Source organism: Phyllobates terribilis, unplaced genomic scaffold (genome assembly GCF_046119375.1).
Source record: "Phyllobates terribilis strain yellow unplaced genomic scaffold, ASM4611937v1 Scaffold_1__5_contigs__length_1240528914, whole genome shotgun sequence".
Lineage (NCBI taxonomy): Eukaryota > Metazoa > Chordata > Amphibia > Anura > Dendrobatidae > Phyllobates > Phyllobates terribilis.
In genome coordinates, this window is record NW_027362761.1 from 921,610,665 (window position 1) to 921,625,324 (window position 14,660).

The following is a 14,660-nucleotide window of genomic DNA, read 5'->3' on the forward strand; positions in this document are numbered from 1 at the left end:
AATTACATGAATAGAAATGCTAATGAAGATTGGGTGAATGGGACAAGCTGACACCCAGCTCTTTTGTTTGGTGATGTCAAAGTGTCAATCAGACCCTTTCATGACCAAACTTTAATTAAAGTAAAGAAACACACAGACACAGTGTAAACACTTTATTTGAATTACAGCAGACACATTCTTTAATCATTTAAATGAACCAATATACTCACCCCAGTTCTTATGGTAATCCAAGGGCTTAAGCATTGTCCCACCAAATAACTTTATTGAGCTCCAAAAAGCATTCATTGATGAACAAAAACGCTTCAAAAAACGCATGTAAAAACGCTTCAAAAACGCATGTAAATCCGCATGCGTTTTTTTCTGGCAGGGAGAGGCAAAAACGCTCAGGAAATTTCTGCTTCAAATCCTGAAAGTGTGCACATACCCTAAGTTTTACCTGTAGGGTCAGAGACGTCCAACAGGGAAGAGAGTAGCTGATTAGATTGGTGGGTCTTTTTAGGCAGGTAGAAATCTCAACTGGGAATCTAGGCCTAAGGTCCTGTGGACTAGAAGAAGAGGGTTATGCAATTGAAGGGGACATGGTATATACACACATTGAGCGCCCCTCCTCAACAGACCTAAAATATATTTTCAATTAAAACACCACAACATTTCAAAGTAATACATTCCTGCCTGCATTCACGCAGCCAGGCTCTGATTCATGCTCCTTGTGGTTTGGGGTAGCATGAATCTAGTGACAGGTTCCCTTTAAGAAGATCTGATGGAGGTTTATTTGTGATTCAAATTGCTAAATTTGTGGGCCTATCCTTTAGAAATTGGTAGAAAATACAGTGAAATATGTTGCCTTTCTATTCCGTTCTTCCATTCTGAAATATTAACACAGTAGCCGATCCATACCACAGCAGACACCTATATTACCCTTACATGCACAAACAAATCCATTTAACTTGTAATAGGGTACATCAGGGTTCCCTACCTGGTGTAGATTGTTCTGTCAGAAAGTTGCAAACTTCATGATGTGCTATTTGTCCCATTGAATCTAAAGGAACTGCTGAGGAAGGCTGTGACATCACTGAGAGCTCTCTTGTTTTGACATTTGTAAACAATTGCTTTTGTCGGGGTAACCCCTTCCAAGGAGAACTAATATGGGTTGAGGTACAAAGGATCTCTATCTTTGCTGCTGCCGGGGTTCAGGACCTTTTTGCAGTGGCGGGCATAGATCCAAGTAGCCATGCATAGAACTTGACAGAAGTAGCCATGGTCTGTAGTACTTGAAATGACTCACTGTATCTGGGATCCAGTGGTATCCTCCTCATAGGTCTCTTGACCACGACCCAGTCTCCTGGTGCCAGTGTGTGTGTGTCGCTTATACAGTTGGGGTCTGGGAAGGAGGAAAGAACACGATTATAAGTAACAGATGCTTGTGCAACTCTAAGACATATACAATGAGGGGACCGTAGGAGACCTGCAATTGCTGTGGGAAATTCAACCCTGTTTTAGGGACACTACCAAACAGTATTTCATACAGGGACAGATCAGGTCAGGAGAGATGCTGGCCAGTCGGTTCTGGGCGATGCGATCATCGCACGAGTTATATGGCAGTGTGTCTCTGCCCTTACAGTCACTATGTGACTGCAGGCTTCTGAATTTTCCAAGCGCATGCACTGCATGAGTGGACGGTCATGTGAGCACAAGTATGCAATTTGTATACTTCTGGCCACATTTCGACTAGACGTGTCCAGCCTCACTCAATTCATTTTCATTGAGTGAGGCCACGCATGTCTAGTCGGCATGTGATCGCATGTATGTAAATCGCTGGCACAAGAGAATCCTGACAGCATGCAGTGCTCACTGTGAGAATTCAGAAGTCTGCAGTCACACAGAATGACTGCAGGCTCATCACAAACTTGGACAACCAATTTAATGCTCCTAACATCATACCTCACAACTTTTAAAGAACAGAACAAGGGACAAACTAAGCGGTGCGCCATTATCTTTCTTCCTCGGCAGGAGGAGTTGTCAGAGGGGCGCTGGCAGTGAGGGAAATTCAGCAGACGCCGGAGACTGCAGGACGCAGACCCAAATCCAGGACTGTCGGCTGTATCCAGGACAGTTGGGACTAGAGATGAGCAGATCGATTCACGGGTCTCCAGTCCAGCATCCAGATCAGTTCTACCTGGTGGCTGGACAGGCCACAAATCTCTTACCTTCCGAGGCAGCGCGACATCATCTGTGCTTCCTGCTCATCTCTTTGGGACCTGAGGATTATTTTTTTGTTCCCTCATTCACAGTCGGAGCCACCAGAACTTTTTCATCTTTCTGTAGCTTCATTATACGACATCTGACTTTTTTGTGGGGGCTCATACTGTATATTGGGGGCTATGTGGGCGCTCATACTGTATCTAGGGGGCTATGTGAGGGTTCATATTGTATCTAGGTAGCTATGTGGTGGCTCATACTGTATATTGAGGGCTATGTGAGGGCTCATACTGTAAGTACGGTTGGTGTGTGCTAATACTGTATTTATGGGGTTGTGTGAGGGCTCATACTGTATATAGGAGGATGTCAGCGTACTTAATTCTGCTCAATATTAAGTAATAATATAAATATAGTAAAAAATTATAATTAATATGTTAATATTAATATTGAGCACAATTAATTTGAACCTTTAGGTTTGGCCTCCATAACACTCACGGTCTCTCATGTGGCCCCTTGGGAAAATTAATCTCCCACCCCTGCTGTATTTTATATAGCACTATGTTATACATCACACGGACATCATACACACACCAGGTATGCCATCACATGGACATCATACACACACACCGGGCACGCCATCACATGGATATCATACATACACCGGGCATGTCATCACACAGACATCATACACACACAGGGCACGTCATCACACAGACATCATACACACACCGGGCATGCCATCACATGGACATCATAGACACCCCGGGCACGCCATCACACAGACATCATAGACACACCAGGTACGCCATCACACAGACATCATACACACACAGGGCACGCCATCACACAGACATCATACACACACTGGGCATGCCATCACACAGACATCATACACACACCGGGCACACCATCACACAGACATCATACACACACTGGTCATGCCATCACACGAACATCATAGACACCCCGGGCACGCCATCACACAGACATCATAGACACACCAGGTACGCCATCACACAGACATCATACACACACCGGGCAAGCCATCACACAGACATCATACACACACCGGGCACGCCATCACACGGACATCATACACACACTGGTCATGCCATCACACGGACATCATACACACCAGGCACGTCATCAAATGGACATCATGCACACACCTGGCACGCCATCACATGGACATCATACACATACCAGGCACGCCATCACACAGACATCATACACACACCAGGCACGCCATCACACAGACATCATAGACACACCAGGTACGCCATCACACAGACATCATACACACACAGGGCACGCCATCACACAGACATCATACACACACCAGGTACGCCATCACACAGACATCATACACACACAGGGCACGCCATCACACAGACATCATACACACACCGGGCACGCCATCACACAGACATCATACACACACCGGGCACGCCATCACACAGACATCATACACACACCGGGCACACCATCACACAGACATCATACACACACCGGGCACACCATCACACAGACATCATACACACACTGGTCATGCCATCACACGGACATCATAGACACCCCGGGCATGCCATCACACGGACATCATAGACACACCAGGTACGCCATCACACAGACATCATACACACACAGGGCACGCCATCACACAGACATCATACACACACTGGGCACACCATCACACAGACATCATACACACACCGGGCACACCATCACACAGACATCATACACACACCGGGCACGCCATCACACAGACATCATGCACACACCGGGCACACCATCACACAGACATCATACACACACCGGGCACACCATCACACAGACATCATACACACACCGGGCACACCATCACACAGACATCATACACACACCGGGCACACCATCACACAGACATCATACACACACTGGTCATGCCATCACACAGACATCATACACACACCGGGCACACCATCACACAGACATCATACACACACCGGGCACACCATCACACAGACATCATACACACACCGGGCACACCATCACACAGACATCATACACACACCGGGCACACCATCACACAGACATCATACACACACCGGGCACACCATCACACAGACATCATACACACACTGGTCATGCCATCACACGGACATCATACACACCAGGCACATCATCAAATGGACATCATGCACACACCTGGCACGCCATCACATGGACATCATACACACCGGTTACACAGACATGGGATCTGCACATATACACATTATACATGTACTTACACATTATTCATACACATGACATGTATATACTCACTTCTTCTCCATCCTGTATCCAGTGGCAGTGGTGGGGCCTGGTGTTGGCAATCAGCAGCAAAGGATGGGCTGTACACAGGAGAGCTGCCAGCCCTGCTCTGTCCCTGCTATTTCTCTTTCCCCTTCCCCCTAGTCCCGACTGCTGAGCTGCTGGTGACATTACACAGGAGCTCCCACCTCCTCCTGTAATAACAGCAGCCACAGATGGGAGAGGCTGCAGTGACTCCTCACCTCAGGGCCGGCAGCTTGTTGTCATGTCCTCCACAGGCTTGGCCCCGCCCCCTGTCCCCTCACCTCTTCATGCTGTGCAGTCGCTCTGCTATAACTGATGCCGAGGAGGAGCAGGGAGCGGAAGGAGGAGCTACAAGGCATCTATCACACAGCAGCACCGAAAGCCTGTGTGTCTGTAAAGCCTGTGTGTCTGCAAAAAAAAAAGCTCAGTGCCTGGGGAGGGCCCTACCGGAAGAACAGCTGAGCCGTGACGGACCGGGACTGAGCCCTCAAATTGGGACAGTTCCGGGGAATACAGGACGGTTGGGAGCTATGCCTAACATAAATTTAAAAAATGAGAATAAGTCAGCATCACAAAAAACATTTACATCAAGATACCTGATAGATGACGTTGTCTCTGGAGTCGTTCTCTTTCTTTTCTTCATCTTGTCCAGACTCCATGATGAGTTTTCTCATCCACAGCCATCTCTACAGACTTCCATCTTCTCCGATCTTCTGCAGCACATCCCCACACTGTGCCCTTAAAGATAGCAGAGTCATTATAATGCTCCTGAATAATAATATCTGCCCTACACTGAGCCGCTGAATAAATAATTACTTCTCACAATATTCCCTGCACAAAATATGACCCCCACACTGTCCGTTTTATGGTACATGCCCTCCATACTGCCCTCTCATACTCTGTCTTCAAGTTTCTCCCGCTTCCCATATTGTGTCTGCACCTTACCTTTCTTTGCTCCCCAAACTAGTGTCCTCAAATCTCCCCAACCTCTCCCCCGTTACACTAAATCACCCCCCACATACTAAATTCCCCACACACACATTGAATACTCCCATCCCATATCCCCCCTACACTAAAATACCCCCCACACACATTGAATACCCCCATCCCAAATCTTCACACACAGAATACCCCCACACACATTGAATGACCCATCCCAAATCTCCACACACACACTAAATACCCCCATATACACTGAATGCCCCATCCCAAATCTCCACACACACACTAAATACCCCCACATACATTGAATGCCCCATCCCAAATCTCCACACACACTAAATACCCCCACACACATTGAATACCACCATCCCAAATCTCCACACACACTAAATACCCCCACACACATTGAATGCCCCATCCCAAATCACTCTTCACGCACATTAAATACCCCAATGCTAAATTCCCCCGACACTGAATCCCCCCACGTTACACTAAGTCTTCGGTGTCTTCAGCTCCAGTGTGGAGCACTTATCATCAGTCTATCTCGGTCTATAGCGCCGGAGAGTGACGTCAGCAGCGTGATCATACGACTTGATCACGCTGTTGGCATCGCTCTGACCCGGCGGTCAGAGCTTCAATTGTACTCACATCTGAACGACGTGAGTACAATCACTGGGAGCCGGCGTGCTGCATGTTGTGTGAGCCGGCTGTCAGCTTGACAGCCAGTTCAGAGAACGGCCGAATCCCAGTGTGGGGGCAGCAGAATGCAGCCGCCGGGAGATACACTTCGGACCGCCGCATTGGGCCACCCGAATACGCCCCCCTGCAGGCTGCGCCCAGGGCACATACCCCAGCTCCCCCCTAGATATGCCTTTGAGTCCACTTGCAGTCTCTGAAACAGGTAATCTAGTTTTGATGTGCATTTCTGTGAGACTCGAGTAGGCCTACCAGGGTTATGTTTCGCACAAACGAGACATATTTTGTCGCTGTGAACCCTGGGGCCCACCAATTTTGTAGCACCACTGCACACATTACACCCTTTGAGTTGTGCATCGGGGAAATATGTTAAGGCAGCCAACATGGGGAATAGGCAGCGCGGGAGGCAAATTCTGGTGTTTACCTGCCATACCCCTGACAATGAACGTAAGGCACCTGCATAGACCCATGCACTTTGTCCGTGTGGGGGGTCCTGGGTCTGGAAGACATGAGATAGTTTGAGATCATGTGCCACTGGGGACGGTGTGGTTGCAGTCTCCTGTGTTAAAAGGTAACTTTTTGCTACGTAGCCCTCTGGGGTAGCCACGTCTGCTATGGCCAATATATCTGTCAGAGGTAGTCGCGCTACTTCCTTCGCTGCCTAGTTGACCAAGGCATTCTCTACTGCAAGGGGAGTTTATTCCAATGTGTGTGTGCCAATAGCTGCCCTTCAGAGAAGGGTGAGTGCTGTGAGTAGCTGCTCTACCGCCTCAAAGGTTTGCCATCAGAGGCCAAAAAATTACAGCTCCACCAAATTGCACCAAAGTCATGTGCGACCCTTTAAAACATATCTTGAGTCTGACAATACATTAATCTCTTTACCTTTTCCCAGATTGCATGCTGCAGCGTGTGCCTTCAGCTCAGCCTCTGGTGTAGAGCAGCTGGAGGAGAGTGGTTCTTGTATTACTGCCTTACCATTGAGGACTACTGCATACCGGGTGATGAACCGTCCTTGATCACTCTACAAAGCTCTGGAACCATCTACAAAATACTCAGCAGAGGGGTTAGTGAGGGTTACATTGGTGATATCTAACAAACCCTATGTTTCTGCATCCATCAATGCCTGACAGTCATGTTCATGTGTCAATGTCAAACTGTGCTTCCTCGTCTGCTAGTTTGAAAAACAGGGGCAGGTTTTGGGTCACAGTCCCTTCCTCTTTCCCACCGGATGGGGGGCTGAGTCATTTGTAATTTAGTAGGTCGTCCCTCTACCCCTTCAAAAGTTACCGTATTTTACGGCTATAAGACGCACCGGACCATAAGACGCACCTAGGTTTTAGAGGAGGAAAATAGGGAAAAAAATATTTAAGCAAAAAATGTGGTCATGATGCCCTGTTATAGGGGAGGGAGTCTGCTGCTGACACTGGTATTGGGGTAATGTCCCCCAATTCTGTTAATATCCTCCATCCTGGTATTTATGGCCCCCCCCTCCTGGTATATGTGGCCCCCATCCCATCTTGGTATACGTGGCCCTCAACCCATCCTGGAATGCATGGCACCCCTTGATCCCCCATCCTGGTATTCATAGCACCCCTTTGACCTACCATCTTGGTATGCATGGCACCACCTGATCCCCATTCTAGTTTTCATGGCACCCCTTGATCACCCATCCTGGTATGCATGACACCCCTTGATCCCCCATCCTGGTATGCATGGCACCCCTTGATCACCCATCCTGGTATGCATGGCACCCCTTGATCCCCCATTCTGGTATGCATGGCACCCCTTGAGCCCCCATCCAGGTATGCATGGTACCCCTTGATCACACATCCTGGTATGTATGGCCCCCCTCATCGCCATCCTGGTATGCATGGCACCCCTTGATTCACCAATCCTGGTATGCATGGCACCCCTTGATAACCCATCATTGTATGCATGGTGCCCCCCTAATCCCCATCCTGGTATGTATGGCACCCCTTAATCACCCATCCTGGTATGTATGGAAACCCTTAAGCCCCCATCCTGGTATGTATGGCACCCCTTGAGCCCCCATCATGGTATGCTTGGCACCCCTTGAGCCCCCATCCTGGTATGCATGGCACCCCTTGAGCCCCCATCCCGGTATGCATGGCACCCCTTGAGCCCCCATCCTGGTATGCATGGCACCCCTTTATCCCCCATCCTGATATTCATGGCACCCCTTGATTCCCCCATCCTGGTATTCATGGCACCCCTTGAGCCCCCATCATGGTATGCTTGGCACCCCTTGAGCCCCCATCCTGGTATGCATGGCACCCCTTGAGCCCCCATCCTGGTATGCATGGCACCCCTTTATCCCCCATCCTGATATTCATGGCACCCCTTGATTCCCCCATCCTGGTATTCATGGCACGCCTTGAGCCCCCATCATGGTATGCTTGGCACCCCTTGAGCCCCCATCCTGGTATGCATGTCACCTCTTGAGCCCCCATCCTGGTATGCTTGGCACCCCTTGAGCCCCCATCCTGGTTTGCTTGGCACCCCTTGAGCCCCCATCCTGCTGCCCGCAAAAAAATAAACAATTATACTCACCTCCTCTCTCCTCCAGCGCTGTCCCGCTCTACTACTGACACTCTCACTGTGTGAGCAGCGCATGGCAGGGAACCCATGGGAGTAGGTTGTAGTGAATATTCATGAGCTTTAATAGCGGGCACACAGACCGCAGAGCACAGCAGAAGCCGCGCTGCGGTTCAGTGTCCATGAGCATGAGGAGCAGGGAATATTCATTTTCTTTAGTAGGGGGCACAGCGCAGGCTGCAGCAGTCGGCTGCTGCCTCCTGTGCCCCGCTGATCCCCCGCTGCTGCTCCCCCAGACCTCCTACCACGCAGAGCCACAGTATATACAGGGAGATAGTATTCGGACTATATGACGCACCCCCCACTTTCCTCCAAAATTTTGGAGGAAAAAAGTGTGTTTTATAGTCCGAAAAATACGGTACATATTCAGAGGACAGTATATCCTCTAAGATGTGTTCTTGCATTAATACTGTACAGGCTTCTCCAGTGTCTATCATAAATGAAACAGTTCACCCCTTCTGAGGGAAATGGGGACAGTGAGTGTAGGTCCCTGTGGGGTGACAACGGGACACAGGGAGTCATCTGTAGCTGTTGATTTTTTGTTGACATTTGCCAGAAAAATTTCATTTTTGCCCACAAGGCAAAAATTCTACTTTGCTGCAGTCTCTATTTCTTCCTTTGTGGTTACTTCCCCCTCTTAACCTTCTGGGCTGCATGGGTCCTAATTAACTCTTTCTTTGACATGCTTTTTAGTTTAGCACTGCGGGCTATTTCCTGCAGATCAACCCACTACATATTGCTATAGGTCTAAGGCCATTAATGAAACACTGCAGCAATAATTGGGGATCCTTGCCATCATTATGCTCATCCCCAACCATAATCCAACTGTGATGATACAGCCTAAAATCTTAATAAGCCAGACAATTAGATTTGTTAATCCAAGAGAAATACTCTATTATCTTTGTGTATTTGTGTCTGGTCAACAAGAACAGACCAGTATTTGTATAACCCTGAATGTTGAAATCTATTGCTTTGGAAACAATCATGTTTACTATGCTAATAACCAATTCTACTAAAAGTCAGCAAGATATGTATTTACAATAGCCCCTGTAATACCAACTATGTAAATAGATTAGCAAAAACAATGATAGGAGAGCCCTACACTTTTACCTCTTACCTGTGACTAATGACCCTTGACCTGTAGAAGTGTACTTTAAAAGGACATGTGCTTCTGTAGGAGGGAGACTTTAAACAGGGATGCCTGTAATGCTGGAAACAGAATCAAGGAGCATCTGAAAGACTTTACAAGGAGAATAAGAGACATCCTTCAGGACAACAGATGGATTGCATGACATTACCCAAAGAGACACAGATTTGTATTCTACATGATTCTAGCCTAAGGGTACTGACCCTGACTGGAAAGATTCGGATCTGCTCCATTGACCATCAGAGAGACATGGATACATTTTGGGGAGACCAGGTTGGGATGAAGAAGTCACCTGGCCCCATGGATATGTTGTTTGGGGTTGCCAGGAGGGACCCACCGGTCACCTGCAACCCGAGGAGATATTCGGAGAAGTCAGATTGGGACCCGCCGGTCATCTAGCTCCATGGAAATTCTCAGAGAGGCCAGGTTGGGACCCTTGAGTCTCCTGGCCTTGTATGTCGATGGACTGCTAGCTTCCTGAGCTTGCCGCTACCTCCTCTCTGAGGGGGCCCGCCAGAAGCGGGGGGCCTCTGGTTGAGATAGTTGGCCCTGGAAGTCTCCAAAGTCGCAGCTGTTCTATCCCAGGCGGGCAGAGAAGGAAGGCTGAGACTGTGTAATGTTGTACCATCTTGGGTATTTGCTGGGACTGTTCTGTGTGTTTATTGTCTGCTTTGTGGTTCAATAAAGTATTGCCATGCTGTTTTACCCTCATCCTGTGTTGTCTGAGTAGCGTTACACCCACGGCAGACCCTTGGTCTTCACACCAACCATGTTTGTTCTTACACAGAGGCATATTCTGAGATTGACTGAGTTTTGTCCTGCACTACAGTCTGCAGCAGGTCCTGTTTCTTATCTTGTTCTGCCCGAGCCAAGTGTAGCATCCTCTGTACAAATTTTCACCCTGAATCTGTCGTGTTCTTAGCCAGATCCTGCCCTGGCATCACCTATGGCATCACCTATATCTCACCCTGGCACCTATTTCAGAGCATAATGTCGGATTTTGACTACTCAAACAAGATGTTCCCTTCAATGTCCTGTAGGGGGCTCAGCTTGACAATTAAATCTATGTTATGTCTCCCCTCTCTGGTTATTATGTTTTTTGGTCTCAATATACTGGCTGGATAAGTTCACACAACACAGACACCAAGAATGATGATTCATCAGAACTAGTTCACAAAACATCAGTCACTCAAGGCGCAGTGCCCTTATCATTTTACAGGGGAAACTTATAACCTCGCAGTATTACCTTACAATTAAGGATTCCTCTGTTATAGACAGTCACACTTCCTTGATCCTGTTAATGACCAATTTTTTACTTCACCAAATGTGAAGGAACACATCTAACAGAATCCCTTATCAATCAGAGACCATAATCCCTTATTGGTCACTCAAAAATCATTCAGTCCAACATCCAAGAATCCTCATAGTTTACAACATCATTCCAGACATAACAGTCATATAGACAACATAGACAACATATAAGAATCCTTTGACTTCTGAAATATTATACTCGTCACTTCTTCCAATTTCATTCAACAATTGACAGTTAGGCTGTGTGCCCACAATGCGGTTTTTAAGCGTTTCTGCAGCGGCAATTCCGCTGCAGAAACGCTTAAAAAATGCTTGGTAGAAGGTCTGCTATGTTCCCCAATGATAATCTGCATGTGCTGTGCACATGCTGTGGAAATTTCCGCTGCGGATTATCATTGCGAAAAAATCCACAGCACTACCAATTATTTTACGGAATCGCAGCGTTTTCGCTGCCATTGACTTGCATTGAATCGCATAATATCAGCATGACTACATGTGCACATGCGGATATTAAGCAATTCAATGTGCGGATGGTACCCGGGTTTGGAGAAGAGGAGACTCTCCTCCAGACCCGGGTACCATAGTCTCTGTAAAAAAAAAGAATTAAAATAAAAAATACTATACTTACCTTCTGATGGCCCGCTGTCTTCATAGCGATCCGTCCGGTCTCCCCGGTGTCTCGCGGTTGTGTAAAAGGACCTGCCATGATGTAATTTAGTCATGTGACAGGTCACGCGACCGCTGACGTCGGCGGTCCCGTGACCCGTCACATGATTAAATGACGTCATGGCAGGTCCTTTTACACAACCGCGAGACACCGGGAAGACCGGACGCATCGGATAAGGAGACCGGGGGCCATCAGAAGGTAAGTATAATATATATATTTTTTTTTTACATTCTTTGGCGTCACACTATATAAATCCATGCCGTTTGCATGGATTTATATAGTGTGACCAAGTTGACAAGCACTTTCCAAGTGATGCTAAAATCACTTTGAAAGCACTTGACAACCCGCATGCGGAAATGCATGTGAAGAACGCTTCACATCCGCATGTCCCTGGCAGGAAAAACGCATGTACAATCTGCATGTACAATCCGCATGCCAGCGAGATGCAGAAACGCTCAGGAAAAATCCGGAGCATTTCTGCATCGTGGGCACTTAGCCTTATACATCTAAAAACATATTGAAACATATAATAAACCACAAATTATCTTATCGCTATAATTTCAATCATACACACAAAATCTAAACACTGGCAGAGATTCAATAAGAATGGTTTTATAAGACCACAACGTACCCGTCTTGGTCCACCAGAAAACACTGAAACTTTTGTAACACAAAGGGTTACTCACCACCAGGGTATTTTGCTCAGTGGTTCATGGAAAGATCCATATAGTTGGGTCACAGAGAGGTCCAGTTAACCATCCTGGGTTTTAGGCAACATGTAATGTCGCGGTAACCCCTTCCAAGGAGAGCTAATTTGGGTTGAGATATAAAAGATCTCCAGATCTGCCACTGCTGATCCAATTAAATAAAAACGATGCATCAGAGGCAAGAAAACACACACAGCCAGTGTCTGTCAGTGTACAATTCTTGTCTGCCCTTATATCTCAAGCAAAATGTATTTTATTACACCCACATAGGAAAGGGGAGTGACCAAGTACATTACCTAAGGAAAAAGATATATAAGTTGGGAAAAACAAAGTCGTAAATTATGGATTCTACTGAATTCATTCAAACTGGTTCTACCAAGCATCCTATGCCTTGTGTAACAAAGAAAATGTAACACAAAGACAACTACCTCTATATCAGAGGCAATATCCTGTGTTACTGCTTTTATGAATAACACTTATAAAGCTAATACAAAAACACACAATTATCAAAGATATATAGATATATAAATTGTCTAAATGATAATCAAAGTAAAGAATAAAATATTTACCATAAACACTTTCTTGAAGGTATTTGTTTGATTGGAACTTTTTGTCCCCTGGTTTAAAAAAATGAAGAAACACTAACCCAACACACCCTAAGTAAGGACATGTAGTATAAGTAAAACATTGGAGAAGGTACTATGCCCATACTGGTTGTGACTTTACCTGAGTCATCTTGCATTTCTTGGTTTTGTTTTCCTTCCTATTAATTCTTCAAATATTCGTGTTTACCGCAAGGCTTAGGCTTACTATGTGCGCACGTTAGTTTCTTCTATTTCCCTATTCCATTATAAATCTCTCTGTAAAGGCAGATTTAATGAGAAGACCAGCTACCGGCCAATACCAAAACTTAAATACAGAGGGCAAAAAAATGAATAATTTCATGAAACACAGTGTAATAATTCACTAGGAAATGTAATGGGATAATTTTCAAGTAGCATTTTCTTGGATCTCGACCTTTGCAATAAATGAGATATTCGCTTTCTGCAAAAAAAAAAAAAAAAAAAGCTTTGACACGTATATAGTACGTTTGAGCCTTTGTAATTTTTTCTACTAGGAAAAGGAATATATTATTTTCTACCCTCAAATGTGATTCATGTTTCAAGTGTTACATTTTCTCTACATGTGCAATTCTATGATGATATATTGAGCTGCATAATAACTCTCATCCTTTTTTAATCTTTGCAACTCTCAAGCCAATAATTTCCATCACAAAAGATCTAGAAGTGCCCATTACTAAGGAAAAAATATATAATTCTGTTATTTTCTGAGTGCGTCTACACACAGAAACCAAAAGATGGCACTGCTGCCTTCAGAATGGAATTTTTCGGTTGTTGCTTGACGTCTATAGCTATTCTTGCATTTCACATAATCTGGAATCAAACTCATTTAATTGATTATCATAAATTAATCTGCTCAGATCTGATTGAAAGGAATTTGGTGAACGGCATGGTCTTTACACCACTAAGGATGCATAAACAATTCTTCAAGGATTTCCATACTGTGTACTAGGTTCTGTCATACAGTGAAAGCTCATTGTATCTTCACATGCATCAGTAATTTAATATCTAGGTAGGGAAAGGTGTTAGGAATGTTAGATTTGAATAATCCTAAATACAGAGTCAAACTCAGCTTTTATAACCACAAAGTAAAGCATTATAATAGATCACATCTACAGATCCACCTACCTGATTAGCCTGATCCACCAATTCGCAGTTGGGGGAAACATTTGGAGATCATTCGCCTAGATTAATAAAATCACAAATTGATTTAAAAATTGGCAAAGTATAAACCTGACTAATTTCTATGCAGTGGCTTCAATAAGTGTGGGCACTAATGACCAATAATGTTATTAGCGGCATTGGGGCTTTCAGAAGAGCATTATTGGCTGGTGTAAAGGACAATGCGGATGTCATGGAGCCACTGGCTGTTACATGGCATTGTGACTATTGTGGGGGCAATGAGACTATTATGGAGACATTGTGACTGGTATAGTGGA

The 14,660-nt window shown here is 45.8% G+C and overlaps 1 long non-coding RNA gene across 1 annotated transcript in view; it reads right to left on the reverse strand.

Moving 5' to 3' along the window:
• LOC141172008 (uncharacterized) overlaps nt 1-4,792 on the reverse strand; it is a 140,178-nt gene extending 135,386 nt beyond the window's left edge. Inside the window, exons 1-2 of the long non-coding RNA XR_012252404.1 lie at nt 4,504-4,792; nt 1,286-1,381 (exon numbers count right to left, since the gene is read on the reverse strand). This is a non-coding gene — a long non-coding RNA (uncharacterized lncRNA). The remainder of the gene's footprint in view (nt 1-1,285; nt 1,382-4,503) is intronic.
• Between the last annotated feature and the right edge of the window lie 9,868 nt (nt 4,793-14,660).